The sequence below is a fragment of the Tetrao urogallus genome (assembly GCF_951394365.1).
Source record: "Tetrao urogallus genome assembly, chromosome: 3".
Lineage (NCBI taxonomy): Eukaryota > Metazoa > Chordata > Aves > Galliformes > Phasianidae > Tetrao > Tetrao urogallus.
Window position 1 is genome coordinate 17924728 of NC_136815.1, and position 15977 is coordinate 17940704.

General features: G+C 42.1%; 1 protein-coding gene across 1 annotated transcript in view; it reads right to left on the reverse strand.

The window, feature by feature from the left end:
* The window catches only part of OXR1 (oxidation resistance 1), a gene marked incomplete at its 5' end in the record, with an annotated part of 123141 nt that overhangs the window by 54857 nt on the left and 52307 nt on the right, over nt 1-15977 (reverse strand). The window lies entirely within an intron of this gene.

Here is a 15977-nt window from a genome sequence, read left to right on the forward strand (position 1 = left end):
CTAGATGACCTCAATTTCATGAACCAATCAATGTGCACTACAAGAATATTCTAGTTTTTGACTGATCAGCTTGATATCACCATGATTAAGACAACAGAAAAGTGTATTTACATGACTCAACAGAAATTATTTAATACTATATCTTTAGAAAAGTTTATTTTTAATATATCCATCTACGGGCAAGTGTGGTTTTTTTTTTTTTTTTTTTTTTTTTTAGATGATTCTATTAAGTTGTACCTCTGCTACAGGGCTTCCATCTTCAACGGTAGTATATCTGCTACATAGGATCCCAAAATATTTAATGAATGAGATGTCATGTTTCCATGCTGCACTGATGTTAATTACAGTATTTTTCAAAACATTCAAATTTCTATTGCCATACCTGAATATGTTCAGTTGAACATTTCAAAACACCTTGAAAACAAGAAACAAACCTTACAAAACATGTTCTTCTGCACTACCTTACCACAGATACATTGAGGGCAGAAAGAATGCTTTGCATTTACTTAAGCTAATACGTAAGCTTGATGCAGATTTGCAGTGACTCCTACACATCACTGTTTTTAATTGGTATCCTGACACCAGCACTGGAAAAGAGATTGAAGAATGCTTGTAGGAATCCTCTTATCCCAACTCCCCCAAATTCATACACAGGTAGTTAGTTGAAGCTATCAAGATACAAGAGAAAAAGGAATGCAGCACAAATTGCTTAGGAAGTTCTGCAGTGACAAAAAATAAAAAGCAATCTAAAACTTCACCAAGTTTTTTTTTTTACAACTGTAACAGTACTAAAGTTGTAGAGGACCATAGTAAAAGCAACTTCCAGCAGACAATGTTAAGTACTTTACAAGGGAGTTGTCATTAAGCTAATTCCACATTTTGTATGTACACAGGTCGCTTCTAAAGCAACGCCTCCTATTTATTTCCATGTAAACTTATCAGACACAAACAGCACAATAGCACTGACGAAGCAAATTCTCAGCTACAAACAGTATGTTTCAACACAGTCACCACCACTAGCTATGCATTATAGCCAGCCATGAACAAAACCCAGCATGCTGCATTCAAATATGCACCAGCTGAGGTGACACACTGTTTCACAGCTGCTATGACAGTGTCATTTCTTAGGGAAATTTTTCCCATGCAATCCATCTTTTATCAGCCCAAACCAAAAGGAGCCACAAGGCTCTGAATCTAGTTTATGTGGTAGGTAGGACAGTCCAGGCAAGGGCATAGGAAGGTTCAACCTCCACTGTTTTATCAACAACACTCACCCCAACATTGTGAATCAACATAATAAGGTAAAAGGCATTAATTTCAGAGCAGTCCTCATATTAAAAACTAAGTGAGCAAGAACGCTCCCATACTCACAAGATAAACTTTTGATATACAGACTAATTATGGTAACTTTTAATAGCTATGATCAATAATGAAGATGTTAAACCTACTTTCAAACACACTCTAGGAATTCTGAGTCTGAAAAACTGTAGCTTGGCATCCTGGCATCTTCATTCAACACATTAAAATGTACGTCTTCCATAAATTACTATTTGTATCTTAAAAAGAAAAAAAAAAAAAAAAAAAGCAAATATCTAAAAGAAATGTTCTCTTCTTCCAGATCAAGCATTTTCTTGCCACAGCTCCTACCTGACCTTGCAGAACAGGCACACCCTTGGCAAGGTGTGGAACACTGCTAACAGCCACCAGACCTGTAGCTGTTCCAAGTTTTCCAATCTTATTAGAACTTCACCAGCAGCCTCATTTTCTGTCCACAGCAGTTCAGCTCAAATACTCATACACAAAAGTCAAAAGATGCAGTGAGACAAAATGAATTCATTCAGGACCCCATAGATACCTTAAAAATTTATACATTGAGTTGGTCTCTATTAGAAGAAGCATCTTTACATGCCACCATTAGCTAGAAATATATAAATCCTGTATATACAAAGCGCTATATATACATATATATACACACACACACACACACACACTCATTTGCATATATGTCTTTTTTCCTCCCTAATCCATACCTGCTTTTCAAAGCAGATGGACTCACTGTGCATCACAGACTTCAGTGCACTCGTGTCACTTAAGAAAAACAACAGCAACCAGGGCAGGGAAAAAGCCTGCTGTGAGCACATGTAAGGAAAGCAAATCCCACGAGATCTCACAGCACAAGGTTCCCAAAAGTATATATACTTCTTTAATTTCCTTTTTAAATGTACATTCCTTTTCATGCCTAAGGCAGTAATTCTGACCCCTACTTCAGTGCCCATTTCAATTCTTTCCCTCTGTGATAGCACTATTTCCTGCTCCCCATTTGGATACAGGATGCTTCACTCCTGACTCTGACGTAACTCTCCTGAGGGTAGAGGAGATGGATGCAAGTAGCACTAAGCTATGTTTGTGCCAACTACCTGGCTGGCAAAGCATAGGACACTGCTATTTAGACTCCAAATCTCCATCAGTAACAAATGCTTAAGCTATCTATCTGTACATGTCACCAAAAGTGTCATGAACTTAAACTAAGTGGTATTTCAACTACAGAAATGAGCCAGAATAGCAAAGACAGGCATTCTATATCCCTGATGGCATATTGTAAAGCATCCAAAACTCTCATGCTGAATGAGTGGGCTATTTATTTTTCAGAGGAAAGTCAAATAACTCTTCAGCCATCCTTATAATTCCTAGTGCTCTAGGAGGCAAGGGAAAGCTGAAACATCTGTCAGAGCAGGACGCAGAGGTCTGAGAAGACCCCAGTACCAACGTGAATCAGTCCTATCTTTTAATTTACTTCTCTGGTGAAAACACTGTTCCACATGGGCTCATCTTAGTAAGCTGCACACAACCAGCCAACAGTAAGCCTGCTGGGCTACAAGAGACTGTTGTTCTCAGAGCTCAAGTGTAAGAAAGAACTGATCCCATTAATCACACTGTGTCATGCAGGACCTCAGGAGACAGTGTATTCAGGAAGTGCACTTGTTAAATGTTATTAGATCTGCAGCAATAGTGCTTCATACAAACAAAACTCTCAGAACTGTTTTCTCATGACTGTTTATACGCTTCTAAAGAGCAGGAGTCAAGTTAATGGGGTGGATTCTTTTTGGTGATGAGTAAAAAGAGAGCATGGGGCAAAGGGCAGGAACTAACACAGGAAGTACCATACTAACACAAGGAAGAACATCACTGTCAGAGCGACTGAGCACTGGAACAGGCTGCTCAGAGATTGAGAAGTTTCCTTCTCTGAAAATACTCAAAGTCTGCCTGGATGCCGACCTGTGAGATCAGGGAACTGCTGTAGCAGGGGGTTGGACTCTATCTCTGGAGGTCCCTTCCAACTCCTACAATTCTGTGATTCTGTGAAAAGGAGACATTTTGTAACATCTGAGTTGATGCTTTAATTCTAAAATGCTCTTCAGTAGGACTGTCTCTTTACCACACCTTGAAGTCTTGAAGCAGAAGAGTAGGTGTCACATCCACAAATAAGAAAGTATTTGAACTGTGTAGGACTTGCAAGACTAGCACTAGAAAGATACAGAGGAGAGTCTGCAAAATGACACCAGACCAACACACAGTGTGAATGCTGGATACAAGTATACAGAAACAGAAAATGAGATGAGCAGAGCAAGAGAACTGGGAACACAATCATCAACAGATGTAGAGAGCAGGACTCTCATTATTCCTATGCATTAGTTTATGCAAAGTAGGAAGAAGAATTTTAGAAACATTATCTAAAACTCTTTGTTCCTCAAACATAATGGAACTTTGACCTTAAAATAATCAGCTGAATAGTTAATAACAGTTAACAAAACTTTAAGACCACTTTCCAGGTGAAAAAATTAATAAGCTAAACAAGCATCCTTGGAAATAAAGCAAGCTGAACAAGTCATTAATTAATTGAAATTATTTGCAATTAGTAGCTGAGCTTATTAGGATCGAGAAGATGGAAGTAAAACTTTTTTATTATTACTGCAAACAAGAACTGTACATTATACATTAGATTTGCATGAGTTTAAAAAGAGAGGCAGAGGCAGCAGACTCGTTAAATGCCTGTCAAGGGCAATCTTCTGCAGGATCTTAAAAACCACCAAAAAACAGACACAGAACATATGGGGTAAAGATTAAGAAGTGAATCACATAAGGAAGTAAAAAAAGTAATCTTGCTTTGGAAGATGCTCTAATATGCTGTTCTTTAGCACCATGTGAAACAATTTTCTAATTGATAGAGGAAGAATTGATAGTAATAGTTTATTAGTTTTGTTCCACTCGGTAGCAATTAGATCTTTAAAATCTTCTTGGTTCTTTATGAAAAACAGTTTAAGAAATCTTTATAATCTGTAAGGCTTGGAGACATGTTCCCCTGCCCCCTCGAATTTTAAACAGCAGGGGCAGCATCTCAGCAGAGCTTTGCTTCCACAGTTAGAAAGTGACTACTATTTTCAGTTATCTCTCAATGTCTTAAGGGAGCTGGGGAGGGGAAAAGGGAAAGAGACCCAAAAGTAGGCTACAAGATGCTATGAGTTACAAGCTTGCTAGATGAAGTTTCAGCAGCCCAGACCAAGGCAGCCTCATAAACAATGCCCTCTTCAGTCCTCTTGCTTATGCTAAGCAGCTGCTTCTCACACTGTGATTCAGTCTTTCCTAGCCAGTCACATTCTCAAAAACCTTGATTTTTATCACTGCTCTCATGATTCTTTTTTTCATTTCTCCTTAATGAAGAGTCCCAAACTAACTGCATGTAAGACCTTGTTAATGCTGCATCAGCACTTCAAGCATTTCATAACAGCTCTTTCTTTCAACACAAACTCAACACCAATTCATCTGGTGATCCCTGTGGTAACAGTGTCCTCCTTCTGCTATCCAGTTGGGAGTACAGCACTTCAGCAAAAATAATAAACCACACGACTTGAGGATTAAAAAAAAAAAAAAAAAAAAAAAAAAAAACCAAAAAAAACCACAAAACCAACAAACCACATTCAGCAGAATCAGATTTAAGGCATCCTGTATTAGCAGGGCACTTCTCCAAACTGTAGGAAGACCTACAGCCAGCTCCACACACAACCCTTCTGTCACTTATACCACACTGACTTTCTTCTGAAAGAATGTTTCACAGTCAGGGTAAACAGAAATGCTTCAAGTTTTCAGATTATGCCACAGGATGTGTTAGTAAGCTTCCTTCCCTGTTCTCCCAAAGTCCACATATATAGTTTAACACATCAGTCTACACAGCAGCACGCTCCACCTACTGTAGAACCTTCCCGCAGATCAAACCTATGTGACAACGAAACATGTAAGTCAAAAAAGTTGAACACTCTACTAAGATGGAAAACAAAGTCAGAAATGCTTGGAAACGAACAAATTAATTGCCCTTCACTTTCAGATATTTGTACATTGCACACCAAATCAACACAATTGCACATATGCAATTTGGATAGCAAGCAGCAAAATAAATAAATAAATAAAAATCAAGCAATCTTTAGGCCAGATTTTTATGACTTTACACTTGGCCTTTTCATATTTAAGATGAAGGCATTTCTATGCTGTGTGTGTCCCTGCCCCCCAAGAGCACAAAATCAGGTAGCTCATCCTATTGATGTTGCAGACTTGTGCTCCAAAACTGCTCTGCAAATATGTAAATAGATCTGCTATGCATGTGAAATTATAATCAGTGCTTCAATAGACACCTCACTGTACACATGAACTGAGGGGAGCAGTCAACATACTCGAGGGCAGGATTGCCACTCAGAAGGATGGAGACAGATTGAAAGAAGGGACTAAAGGAAACCTTATGAAGTTCAAAAGGACAACAGTGCTCTACGTGGGAAAGAGTTCCATGTGCTATGCAGGTCACCTTTTCATGTCTGACCCCAACAGAATATCAGCTTTAAAACTACTTTAACGTTAGAAACTGCATTTTTATCTTTTTCCAGTTAATTCTTGCACAGCACATTAAAACAAGAAGCACAATACAGTCAAAGGTTATGTTACTAGAATGAATTGTACCTAGATTATAAACTAACCCATAAATGACCAGAACACAACACTTCAGTAAAACAACTCATATCAGAACCCTATTGTGTGGTAAACACTGGATTAAAAATTGTCAACTATGCCAAAGACTAGCTAAAGGGAAAAGAGAAACAAATTAACAGAATAGAGGGATATACTAATGAGTTCCCAATGGACTAGTCTTAAAAGCAATTTAATCACACATTACAGAACAGACTTGGAAGCCGATAGCACATCAATAGCAGAGGAAGATTACAGCAACATGAGGAATTCTGCAGCCAAAAAGCCTGGAGAAAGCAAATAAGGTGAAATGTAACAGTACAAAGCACAAAGTGAAGCAAAAGATCATTTAATATCACATGTGCAGGGAACACAATTTCTGATACAAAACAGTGGCGCACAAGTTGAAAAGACTGTGCATATATTAACATATCACAAGATGACTGAGTCATCAGCCTGATATGTTCCAAGATTACATTTTCTTCTTATGCCTCTATCAAGCGAAGTATTTTCAGACGTGAGAGAGAAGCACTGATGTCTTACTAAAAGGTGCTGGTACATTTTACATATACATGCTGATCTAGATGAAGTACAAGAAAGCCTGGAGAATTGTTGCTCCTCAATTCAAAGCTTCTACCATGTTCTATCACAGACCTGTTAAATTTAAGTTCCTAGAAGTTAAGTATGTGAGAAAATAACCGACCTCTTCTTTTTTAAAAGACGCTGAATGTTATTTTATTACTGCTTTATCCCAAATCTTACAGTAAGACTTGACAAATATGCTATAACTTTGCCCTTTTTATTTCTACTGCTCTGCTGCTACTCCACTGGAGTACAGAGCAGGTACAGGACACATGGCTTACTGGATATACTGTGCATTGTTATCAGTCGAGAGCTGATATGACAGAAGTGTCAATAAATCCACAGGCCACTTGGCTGAAATCTGAACAAACAATTGAGCCCGGGGAGAAGACAACACAAAGTCTTCAAAAAAAAAAAAGACAGCAAGAACAATTCCCCTTACAGACTGAGCAAGAGGATACTCTGAACTAGGAGTTCTGAATGACCGATCCTCATTTCTTCAACTTCCGTACTTAAAGATATACTGCAGGAAGTCAATACTGCTTCTGATTGTTGGCTCCTCCCTTCACAAATGGGCCGCAGACATAAGTGAGGGGAGAACACCTAGGAGGGGCTATGAGTAATAGACCACTGTTACCTGGAAGAAAATTCCTCAGTGCAGCTACTCCATACTCTGCTTTAAAGCGGAGGTGCTGTCAACATCAAATCGCATCAGCTGGGGATTGGTTGAGTCAAGGAAGTAAGACTTAAACTGATGGAAATTAGCCTGTCATCTGTACCAGTCATGTTCTACCCTCCTAATGAAATTCTCTCTACCGTCTAGTTTAAACTTCATAAGCCAGAACTTGCTGCCCCCTCTTTTATCATCTGTTACTACTGAGAACAATCACACCCCCTTAAATCCCCCTTAATTGTACCTGAATCCTGCTTCCCTCTGGGCAAGGCTGAAGGCCTTCTCTCAGTCCCTCATAAGTCATATACCTTAAACTCCTAAACAGACTGGCATTCCTCTGCTAGACCCTCTACAAAAATCTCAGCAGCCTTCTTGAACTGTGCTGCACAAAGCAGGACACAGTAATGCATATGTGGTCTCACAAGAGCCAGACAAAAGAAGCAAAATAATGTCCGTTACAGTGCCAGCCACGCTCTCTTCTGTAGCAGATTAAACAAATGGCATATTAAGTTATAAAACATGCTGCTAGCTCATTTCAGTAAGTTCTGTATGAATTACACTCAAACCAAACTGAAAGTTCAAGTTAATAATTCTGCAGTGAAGATAATCCTTAATCACACATTCCCTAAAGCCTCAAGTCACATACTAAAGTAAATAAAAACGCACATAACTTCACTATATGAACACCTATGACACACAGCAACAGACAAAAGCTACACAGCTACCAAGGTGCGTGGTGCAGTCAACACACTGGAGGGAAAGGATGCCCTTGGGACCCGGCTTGAGAGGCGAACCCATAGGAATCTCATGAAGTTCACCAAGGCCACGCACAAAGTCCTGAACTTGGGTCAGGGCAATCTCAAGCACCAAGACAGAGAATGGACTGAAAGAGACTGAGGAGAAGGTTTTGTAGGGGTGTTGATGAGAAACTAAACATGTGCTGGCAACATGCACTTCCAGCTGAGAAGGCCAATGGTATCCTGGACTGCATTAAAAGAGAGGTGATCAACAGGGCAAAGGAGGAGATTTCCCTCACCTACTCTGCCCTTGTGAGACCCCTTTGTAGTCTCTGGAGTGTGTGTACTGGGAACATCAGAGCAGAGCAAAACAGACATAGAACTGTTAGAGCAGGTCCAGAGGAGGCCACAAGGATGCTCACAGGATTGGAACACCTCTCCTGTGAAAAAAGGCTGAGTGAGCTGGAGTTGTTTAATCTGGAGAAGGCTCTGAGGATACTCTACTTTCAGTACCTAAGGGGGCCCACAAAAAAGCTGGGCAGGGACTCTTTACTAGGGAGCATAATGACAGGACATGGAATAATGGCTTTAAACTAAAAGAAGACAGGTTAAGATTAGATACAAGGAGGAAATTCTTAACTTGGAGCAGGGTGAGGCACTGGTGCAGGCTGCCCAGAGAAGCTCTTGATGCCCCATCCCCAGACATGTTCAAGGCCAGGCAGGGTGGAGCCCCGGCCAACATGATCCAGTGGAAGGTGTCCCTTCCCATGGTAGAGAGTTGGAATGAGATAACCTTTAAGGTTTCTTCCAGCCCAAATCATTCTGTGATTCTAAAATTCTGTTCTAAACTTTCCTCTCTAAATCCAAGCCACATATACATACCAGCTCCTTGTAGAAGTTACCAATAGACTATCTTTAGGAGTGCTACTGTAAAACTTACGTGGCTTTTCCCCCACCCTCAAAAATGAACTAGACGCTGAAATTACTGGTAGCATTGGTCTTGAAGTTGGATACTTCCTCTAGAATTTGTTTCTCTTTGCCTTTTTTTTTAAATCTTCTACCACACTCATTAGCAGACAGAATGTATTTTTAAAGTTACTTCACATGCATGGTTGCATGACACAAACAACATGAACTGGTCCAACAGGTTTACAGCCTCTTAGGGCACTATTCAGTCTCTCAACCTCACCTTTCTCCCTTCCAGGAAGGGACAAAATCTGTTCAGCACATACCTGAAGGAGGATATAAGCTCACAACAGCTATTACAATACAGCATTTAACCAGAAAAAAAATGCAGGAGCGGAAGGGCTGGATCCAAAACACTGCATATAGACAGAACACTTGGAACAGTTAGTATCTGCCATTAAGGTTTAGGTTAGCTTCACAGTACCCACCTTTGACTTGAAATCCAACCTCTCCTTTAAGTATTGTAATTGCTGCTACAGCTTTCACAGCACATCACCACGGCACAGGCAGATTCCAAAGCCCAGCAAAACACTTGCTACATGAAAAATTCTAAATTTGATGAGAATTTGCTTCTGCCTCTAAGTGACCTAAATCATGTGAAGAAGAGAGCATGGAGAGCAAAGATCTAACTGCCTCACACAGCACAGGTTAGGACAACTCAAGGGATGTTTCTGTCAAAAAGGAATGTCCGATTCTGTGCACACAGAAATCCATTTTGTATTTCAGAACAGCAATGATCCTTCACTAATGCTGACATTAAATATTACACCATACCAATATTTTGGGAAATACACTCCATGCTCAAAGCCAGAGGGGAAAAAAAAAATATTAAGCTACAGTCCAAACTAATCCTTTGCCCCTGAGTAGGAGGGGAAAAAAAAACCACAGGAGCTTCTTCCTCCAAGTCATCACATATTACAGGAGATACCACAGACTTTTCAACAGCTGAACACCTGACCTTAAAACTGACTTGAAGACACCTGAAGAGTTTTACTGTCATTCTGCATCCACAAAAGAATATGAGCAGTCTCTTCTAACAAGCCTTCAACAGTTTGTGGAGGACGAAAAAGTATTTTAATCTCATTGCTGAAATACCTTGCTGTCTTCTTGTCATCCTGTTATGCCTTTAGATGGGGGAGAAATAAGGCAGAAAGTGTAGCAGTGTAAACATAGCTGGTCTCCTATGATCCTTTCTGTACAGGTATGACCCAAGACAACAAGAATAGCATCATCTACATCTCACTCTGCACAGGCACTTAACTATTGCATTAAGATCTTGTTTCTTACCATTAAAAAAAAAAAAGTCCTACTTACAGTGTGATCATCCATTTAACACTGAGCTGCTTGACACCGAAAAACTGAAAACACTACTTATTGTTAACTACCCTGCAGACTTCTGAAAGACATTTTCACAAACAGCTTTATACAGCTTCTTTCCAAGCAGTCCCCAGCCACACTGCTTTTACCAGTTAAGGCACAGGTTGTTTCTTCAGCCCAGCCTGTAGCATTACTTCGCCGGAGCCTCACTGCCCACACACCCGCGTGCACACACGTTGCCCACACCTCTGTTCCTCGCCGCACATCTTGCTGATCTGGATGCAATACCCTTACAGACAGCACGATGCAGAAAGGGGGGAGATTTGAGCAAAGAATAATACAGAAGTCACTTGCTGTTTTCTCACCGATCCGGCGGGCCACCGAAAGGCAGATGTACTACTTCTGATCTTCCTAAAGTACTCCTGCAAGTTCCCCAGAAACACGTGGAAAACAGGAACTGCCCTGCGCAGGAGAGAGCGCACAACCGAGCGAGCCCGTGCTGCGGCCGCTTCTGCCCCAATCAGCAGCATCGCAGGCAGGCGCGTGGGAGGCGTGAGCGAAAGCGAACACCGCAGCGCTGCCACCGCCACGAGGACCCGCGGGAACGCAGCGCCGGGCAGCCCCGCCGGGGCAGGTGCCGAGGCGGCCGCCGCGCGGTGTGACAGCGCCAGGCCGCGGCCTCCCTTGGCCGCCCTCTCGCCACTCCCCAGCCCGGGGCCGCTTTCCAGCCGGCCCGCGCCGCGGCTCCGCCACCCGTCCGGCGAAGCTCCGAGCGAGGCGGCGGCAACGCGCGGCCCGCCCCTCCTCCCTCCCGTGTTCCCGAGTCGGTGCCGGGACGGACCCCCGCCCCGCTCCGGACAGGCCGCGCTCCGGGCCGGCCCCGCCGCCGGGCGGCAGCAGGGAGGCGGCGCGGCCTGGCGGGGCGCACGGCTCTGTCCCTCGGCCGGCCCGGCCGCTCCCGGCCCCGTCCCCGCCGGTACCTGGCGCGGGCTCGGCGGGCTGCGGGACCGCACGGCTCACGCCGTCCTGGAAGCGGACCTGGCGGAGGCCGCCGGGCACGGCCGCCCAGAGGCGGCTGGCGGTGCCGCGGAGCAGACGGCCGCCCTTGCCAGTGAAAGCGGTGAGGTAGTCCATGGCGGAGGGGCTCTCGACGACCACGGGGACCACCGGCAACCCACACGCTCAGCTCCGTACGGCCGCCGGCCCCGCTTCACAACTTGGGGAAACTTCGGGGCTCGGCCCCGCCTCCATTTAAAGGAGCCGCGGCGCCGCCGGAGCTGGGCGCGGGCGGGCCCGGGCCGCCAGCGCGGGGCTGGGAGGTGCGGCCCCGCGGGAGCTCCGCGCCGTGAGGGAGCGGCTGCCGCCTCAGCCGGAGGACGCGGGATGCCGCCCCTCAGGGCGCCTCCCAAAGTGACTTCACATCCCGGTGCCTCGGAGTTTCTTCGTTTTTCCACAGATGCGCTCCGGGCAGATCTCGGAGTGCCCATCTGCTCCCAGCCCGGCTGGTTTCTGCCCGCCCCAGAGCTGACTGCTGGCAGCCACAAGCAGGAGCAATGGATGCCTGGATCTCTGCTACCCTTTGTAACCAGAACACTTGGGACACTAATTCCCTTTAACGTCAAGGTACATGCACCTGTGAACTTATCTGCAGTTCAGAGGGTTTGGTTACACTGTGCAACCTCCTTGCTGTACAGTGATGTGCTGGTTAGCTTTCTGCTGACTTTAAACTTTCACTAAAGAGGATGAAAATGATCCCTGAGATCACAGAATCACAGAATGGCTTGGGTCGGAAGAGACACTAAAGCCCACCCGGTTCCCATCCCGTGGTGTGAGCTGCGTGCCACCAAGCAGATCAGGCTGCTCAGGGCCCCATCCAACCTGGCCTTTAATGCCTCCAGGGATAGGGCATCTCTCCGGGCAGTCCTCTAACAGCTATAGTTGTCAGGATACTTCACCACTGCAAAAGCAAGACCAGATGCTACACTACATGCTTTTGCCTTAGATCAGCTGTATTTCTGACACTTTCCTGCCACATGGGAAACCACCACTGTGCTGGTCCAGCCAGGTCCTCCCTGCATTCATATCAGTACTGGTGAACTATGAGGCCTCACTCAGCCTTTCAACTCATGGAGCCACTTCGGACTTGCAGTAGAACTTAACAAAGTGTATGTACAAATATTTCTTTATTTTTGAAAATATCATTTGATTTGTGGTGTTCATTTGAATACTTGCATTCTTGGTGCACACACTTCTTGGAACTTTCAAGGTTTAAAGAAGTCAAACCAATTAGAGCATATTCCAGCTTTTTTTTTTTTTTTTTTTTTTTTTTTTTTTTTTTTTTTTATAGAGAAAAGTATCTCCTGCATTCAGTTTCACGAGTGACATCTGCCTTAAGATGTGTGTTCTACAGATGGGGAGGCCAGAAGTAAGATTACTATATTTACTACCTGTGCCATAGACATTACGAACACAGAACAGTAAATTAATGTTCTTATATTCCAGTCAGAGCATGATACAATTATATGCTACATCTAGCTGCAAATGAAAGCATTGTTTAATAAAAAATACTCTTGTTGAGCCAAGTCTATTGTGTGTAGGCAGAACAGAGGAACAAAGTGCTGAGCTATCTCAACTCCTATTCACTCGTAGCAGCTGCTCAATTAAATCAGAGTTTAACGTCAGCATTTTGGAGTGCTGATTTCTGAGGGTTACTTGATGTAAACAGTATACTCAAATCAACTCCTCTACTACTAAAATCAGTTCCTGCTCAGGAGATAACGACGTTCCATTTTCATTTTCTCCCAAATAAAACATTTCACTGAACTAAAATGAATTTTCAGCAGAATTAGCTCCTCCTCTCCCTCACCCCTTGCCCTCCTCTAAAAAGCCTGCCAGTAGAAATGAATGTGTGATCTGTCAGTTCTAGAATTAATGAATAAATCAGGAACTGCAGAGTCATGCACTACGTGGTCCAAGTACCACTAGATGTTTGGTATATAAACTATCCTGCCTACCAGATTTCTCCTGCCCTAAACACTGTAATTAGTTTTCATTATATTTCAGTGTTTCTACTGTTGGCAGTGAAAAAACTACAGTCAGTCTTTTGCTCTGCTTATTTTATTTTAGAGAAAATATACCTATGTTTTTGCACCAGAAATATGCTTAAAACTGATGATCAGGTGCCTTGAAACTTTGAGCTGGCTTGTCCACCAGTATTATAGTCACATATGCATCTCTGTTATTATATTTCCTTCTATTGACCTATTCAGTGAGCAACATATGTCCTTTTTGTCATAAAACTAAACCAAATGTAAGTATTTTTGTTAATATTTATGATAATTTTTACATTTGGATTGATTTTGAACATCTTTACAGATCGACGTTCCTTCATCATACTGCCTTTATGTCCTCAGTGTCTAGAAACAACAGTTTTTGTGAATATACAAAGTTCTAATAAGAATTTCTACAAGAACTTCCTATCTGATCTCTGAATGTGCAACATGACATATCCTTACGATTATTTTTTAGCCTGTGGTATTAGTGCCAAAAATGTATCTCTGTTAACTCTACAATCACTTAAACCTTGCTATCCAAAACAATGAGCTGCTTCTACCTTCCCTCTATTGTTTGTGCCTGTTACACGCTACCACAGAATCACAGAATGGCCTGAGTTGAAAGGGACCTCAAGTACCTGAATCTCCAATCCCCCTGCCACCATTAGTGTGAGCACCAGTATCCATTTGGCTGGTGAGTTAATTGTACAGTAAAAATGATCCACTTAAAAGTATTTTTTAGTTTAGTGGAAAGTAACTAAGCATATCTATGTTTATATATTTTTTTTTTCCTCAGGGTTAATATTATCAGCAGCTAGATCTCCAAATCTGCTTCATGCTGCAGCTATATGTAAACACTCACAGAAGCAGATATTATAAAGCAGACAGCTGCTTGAGCTGCATCTTAAGAGAACTGACAGTGTAAGGATGAGAGAACATGGATCAGTTTTGATCAAATAAAAACACAACAAGGAAAAAAATATTTTTAATGTCTGAAGGTAGAATTGTATATAGAAGTACTTTAAAGGAGAAAAAAAAATAATGATGTCATAGCAAGTGTTACTGACGTATAATTTCTCTGGGGACAGATACTGGGGACAGTTGCTTGTGAAATTCATTTGTAATACTTTGTTAATTGCAGTAACTAATTCCAGGCAAAATGCCAGTAAATGCTGTGCAGTTTCCTTAGGTCTCAGCCACTCACATGCTTGATGTACAGGATATGGGCCTCTTGCTTTCCGTCTTGCCAAAGTTTTAGCACTACTAAGCAGCAGACAAAAGGACAGAAGCACTAACACAAAGCCTCTATTTTATCTTGTGAGAAGCAAGATTTGTGCATGCTTTCTGAGATGAGAAATCATGGTTTTGATAATTTGACAATCAGTCAGAACCAGTGTTCGTATATTATCTGATGTAAGTAACACCTATATGCAACTATGTAATTTTGACACCATAACCAAATGCCTCAGCACCCATTCTGGAGGCACCTATTCTCATTCGATGCTATGATGAGGCTGTTTGCCTCTAAATTACCATGTCTGGTCAAGATCCCATCCATTTACATGGTTGCAAAGCCTATAATGAGTGACTAAATTAGGGATTTGAATTAGAACATGAATAAAAGCATAACTTCTCTTACTAAAAACAGATTTCATTAAAAACTAATGTAAAGCAAGAATCATTTTTTTCTAGTGCAAAAGATAAACTCTTAAGAGAGAAATTCATGGGCTGCAGTTTGTTTCCAATGCTATTTTAGTGAAAAATAAAGCAATGCAGAATGAATATGTATTCGCTGAAGGAGGAGCTAGAACTGAGGCATGCAGAACTTCCACATTCTCAGGTATATTTCCCTATTAAACCCTTTAATTTGAATGAAGAAGTATGGAAGTACGTAGTTCTAGAAGTAAAAATGGTTACACAAATTGATTTTTGTAAAGGTCCAAATAGTTCCAAAGTTCAGTGTTACTATGAACTTGGGAGAAGGTGAAAAGAGATAACCAGTCGGTGGCACCGAGTAAAGGAGTCTATTGAAAGTGGGTTATTTCCTGAGAACCATCAGCTAGGGGTGTCTGTCCATATAGGTTTCACAAAACTACATTCTCCTCTCAGATGAGATGCTGAGCAAGAAGGCAGCTCTCATTATCTACATAATAGTTTCAGAAATGATAAACCTGGCATCTCACACTTTAGAAATAGGGCTATACTTCCATTTTTTATAACAAGCTCCCTATGACATTAGAGTGAAATGGGAGATCAGTGTGATCATTGCTGATCATTGTTCCACAGGAAATGGAACACTGAAAGAACAAGACAGAATAAGCAGGGGGAACAAGGGAATTTGCAGTCCTTTGTTGTAGGCTGCTGCACTTCAAGTATAGCTTATATATCTGCTTATTCCTGAAATAGCAATGAAAAAGACAGGACTTCACCACAGCCTCTCTTTTAGAATAGTCACTTTCTCAGTAGAAAACTAAGTCTAATTCCAACTTTATTAGTAATTCAAATCAGTTTCAGTAAGGCTTTCATTTCTTTTTGTAGAAGCTATATAATGAAGGTACCACAAGGAGACGTGAGGTTTCTCCAGGCTGAGGAAAACATCTGGATAGCACCTCAGCCTCACCCTACAATGCACTTCAGCAC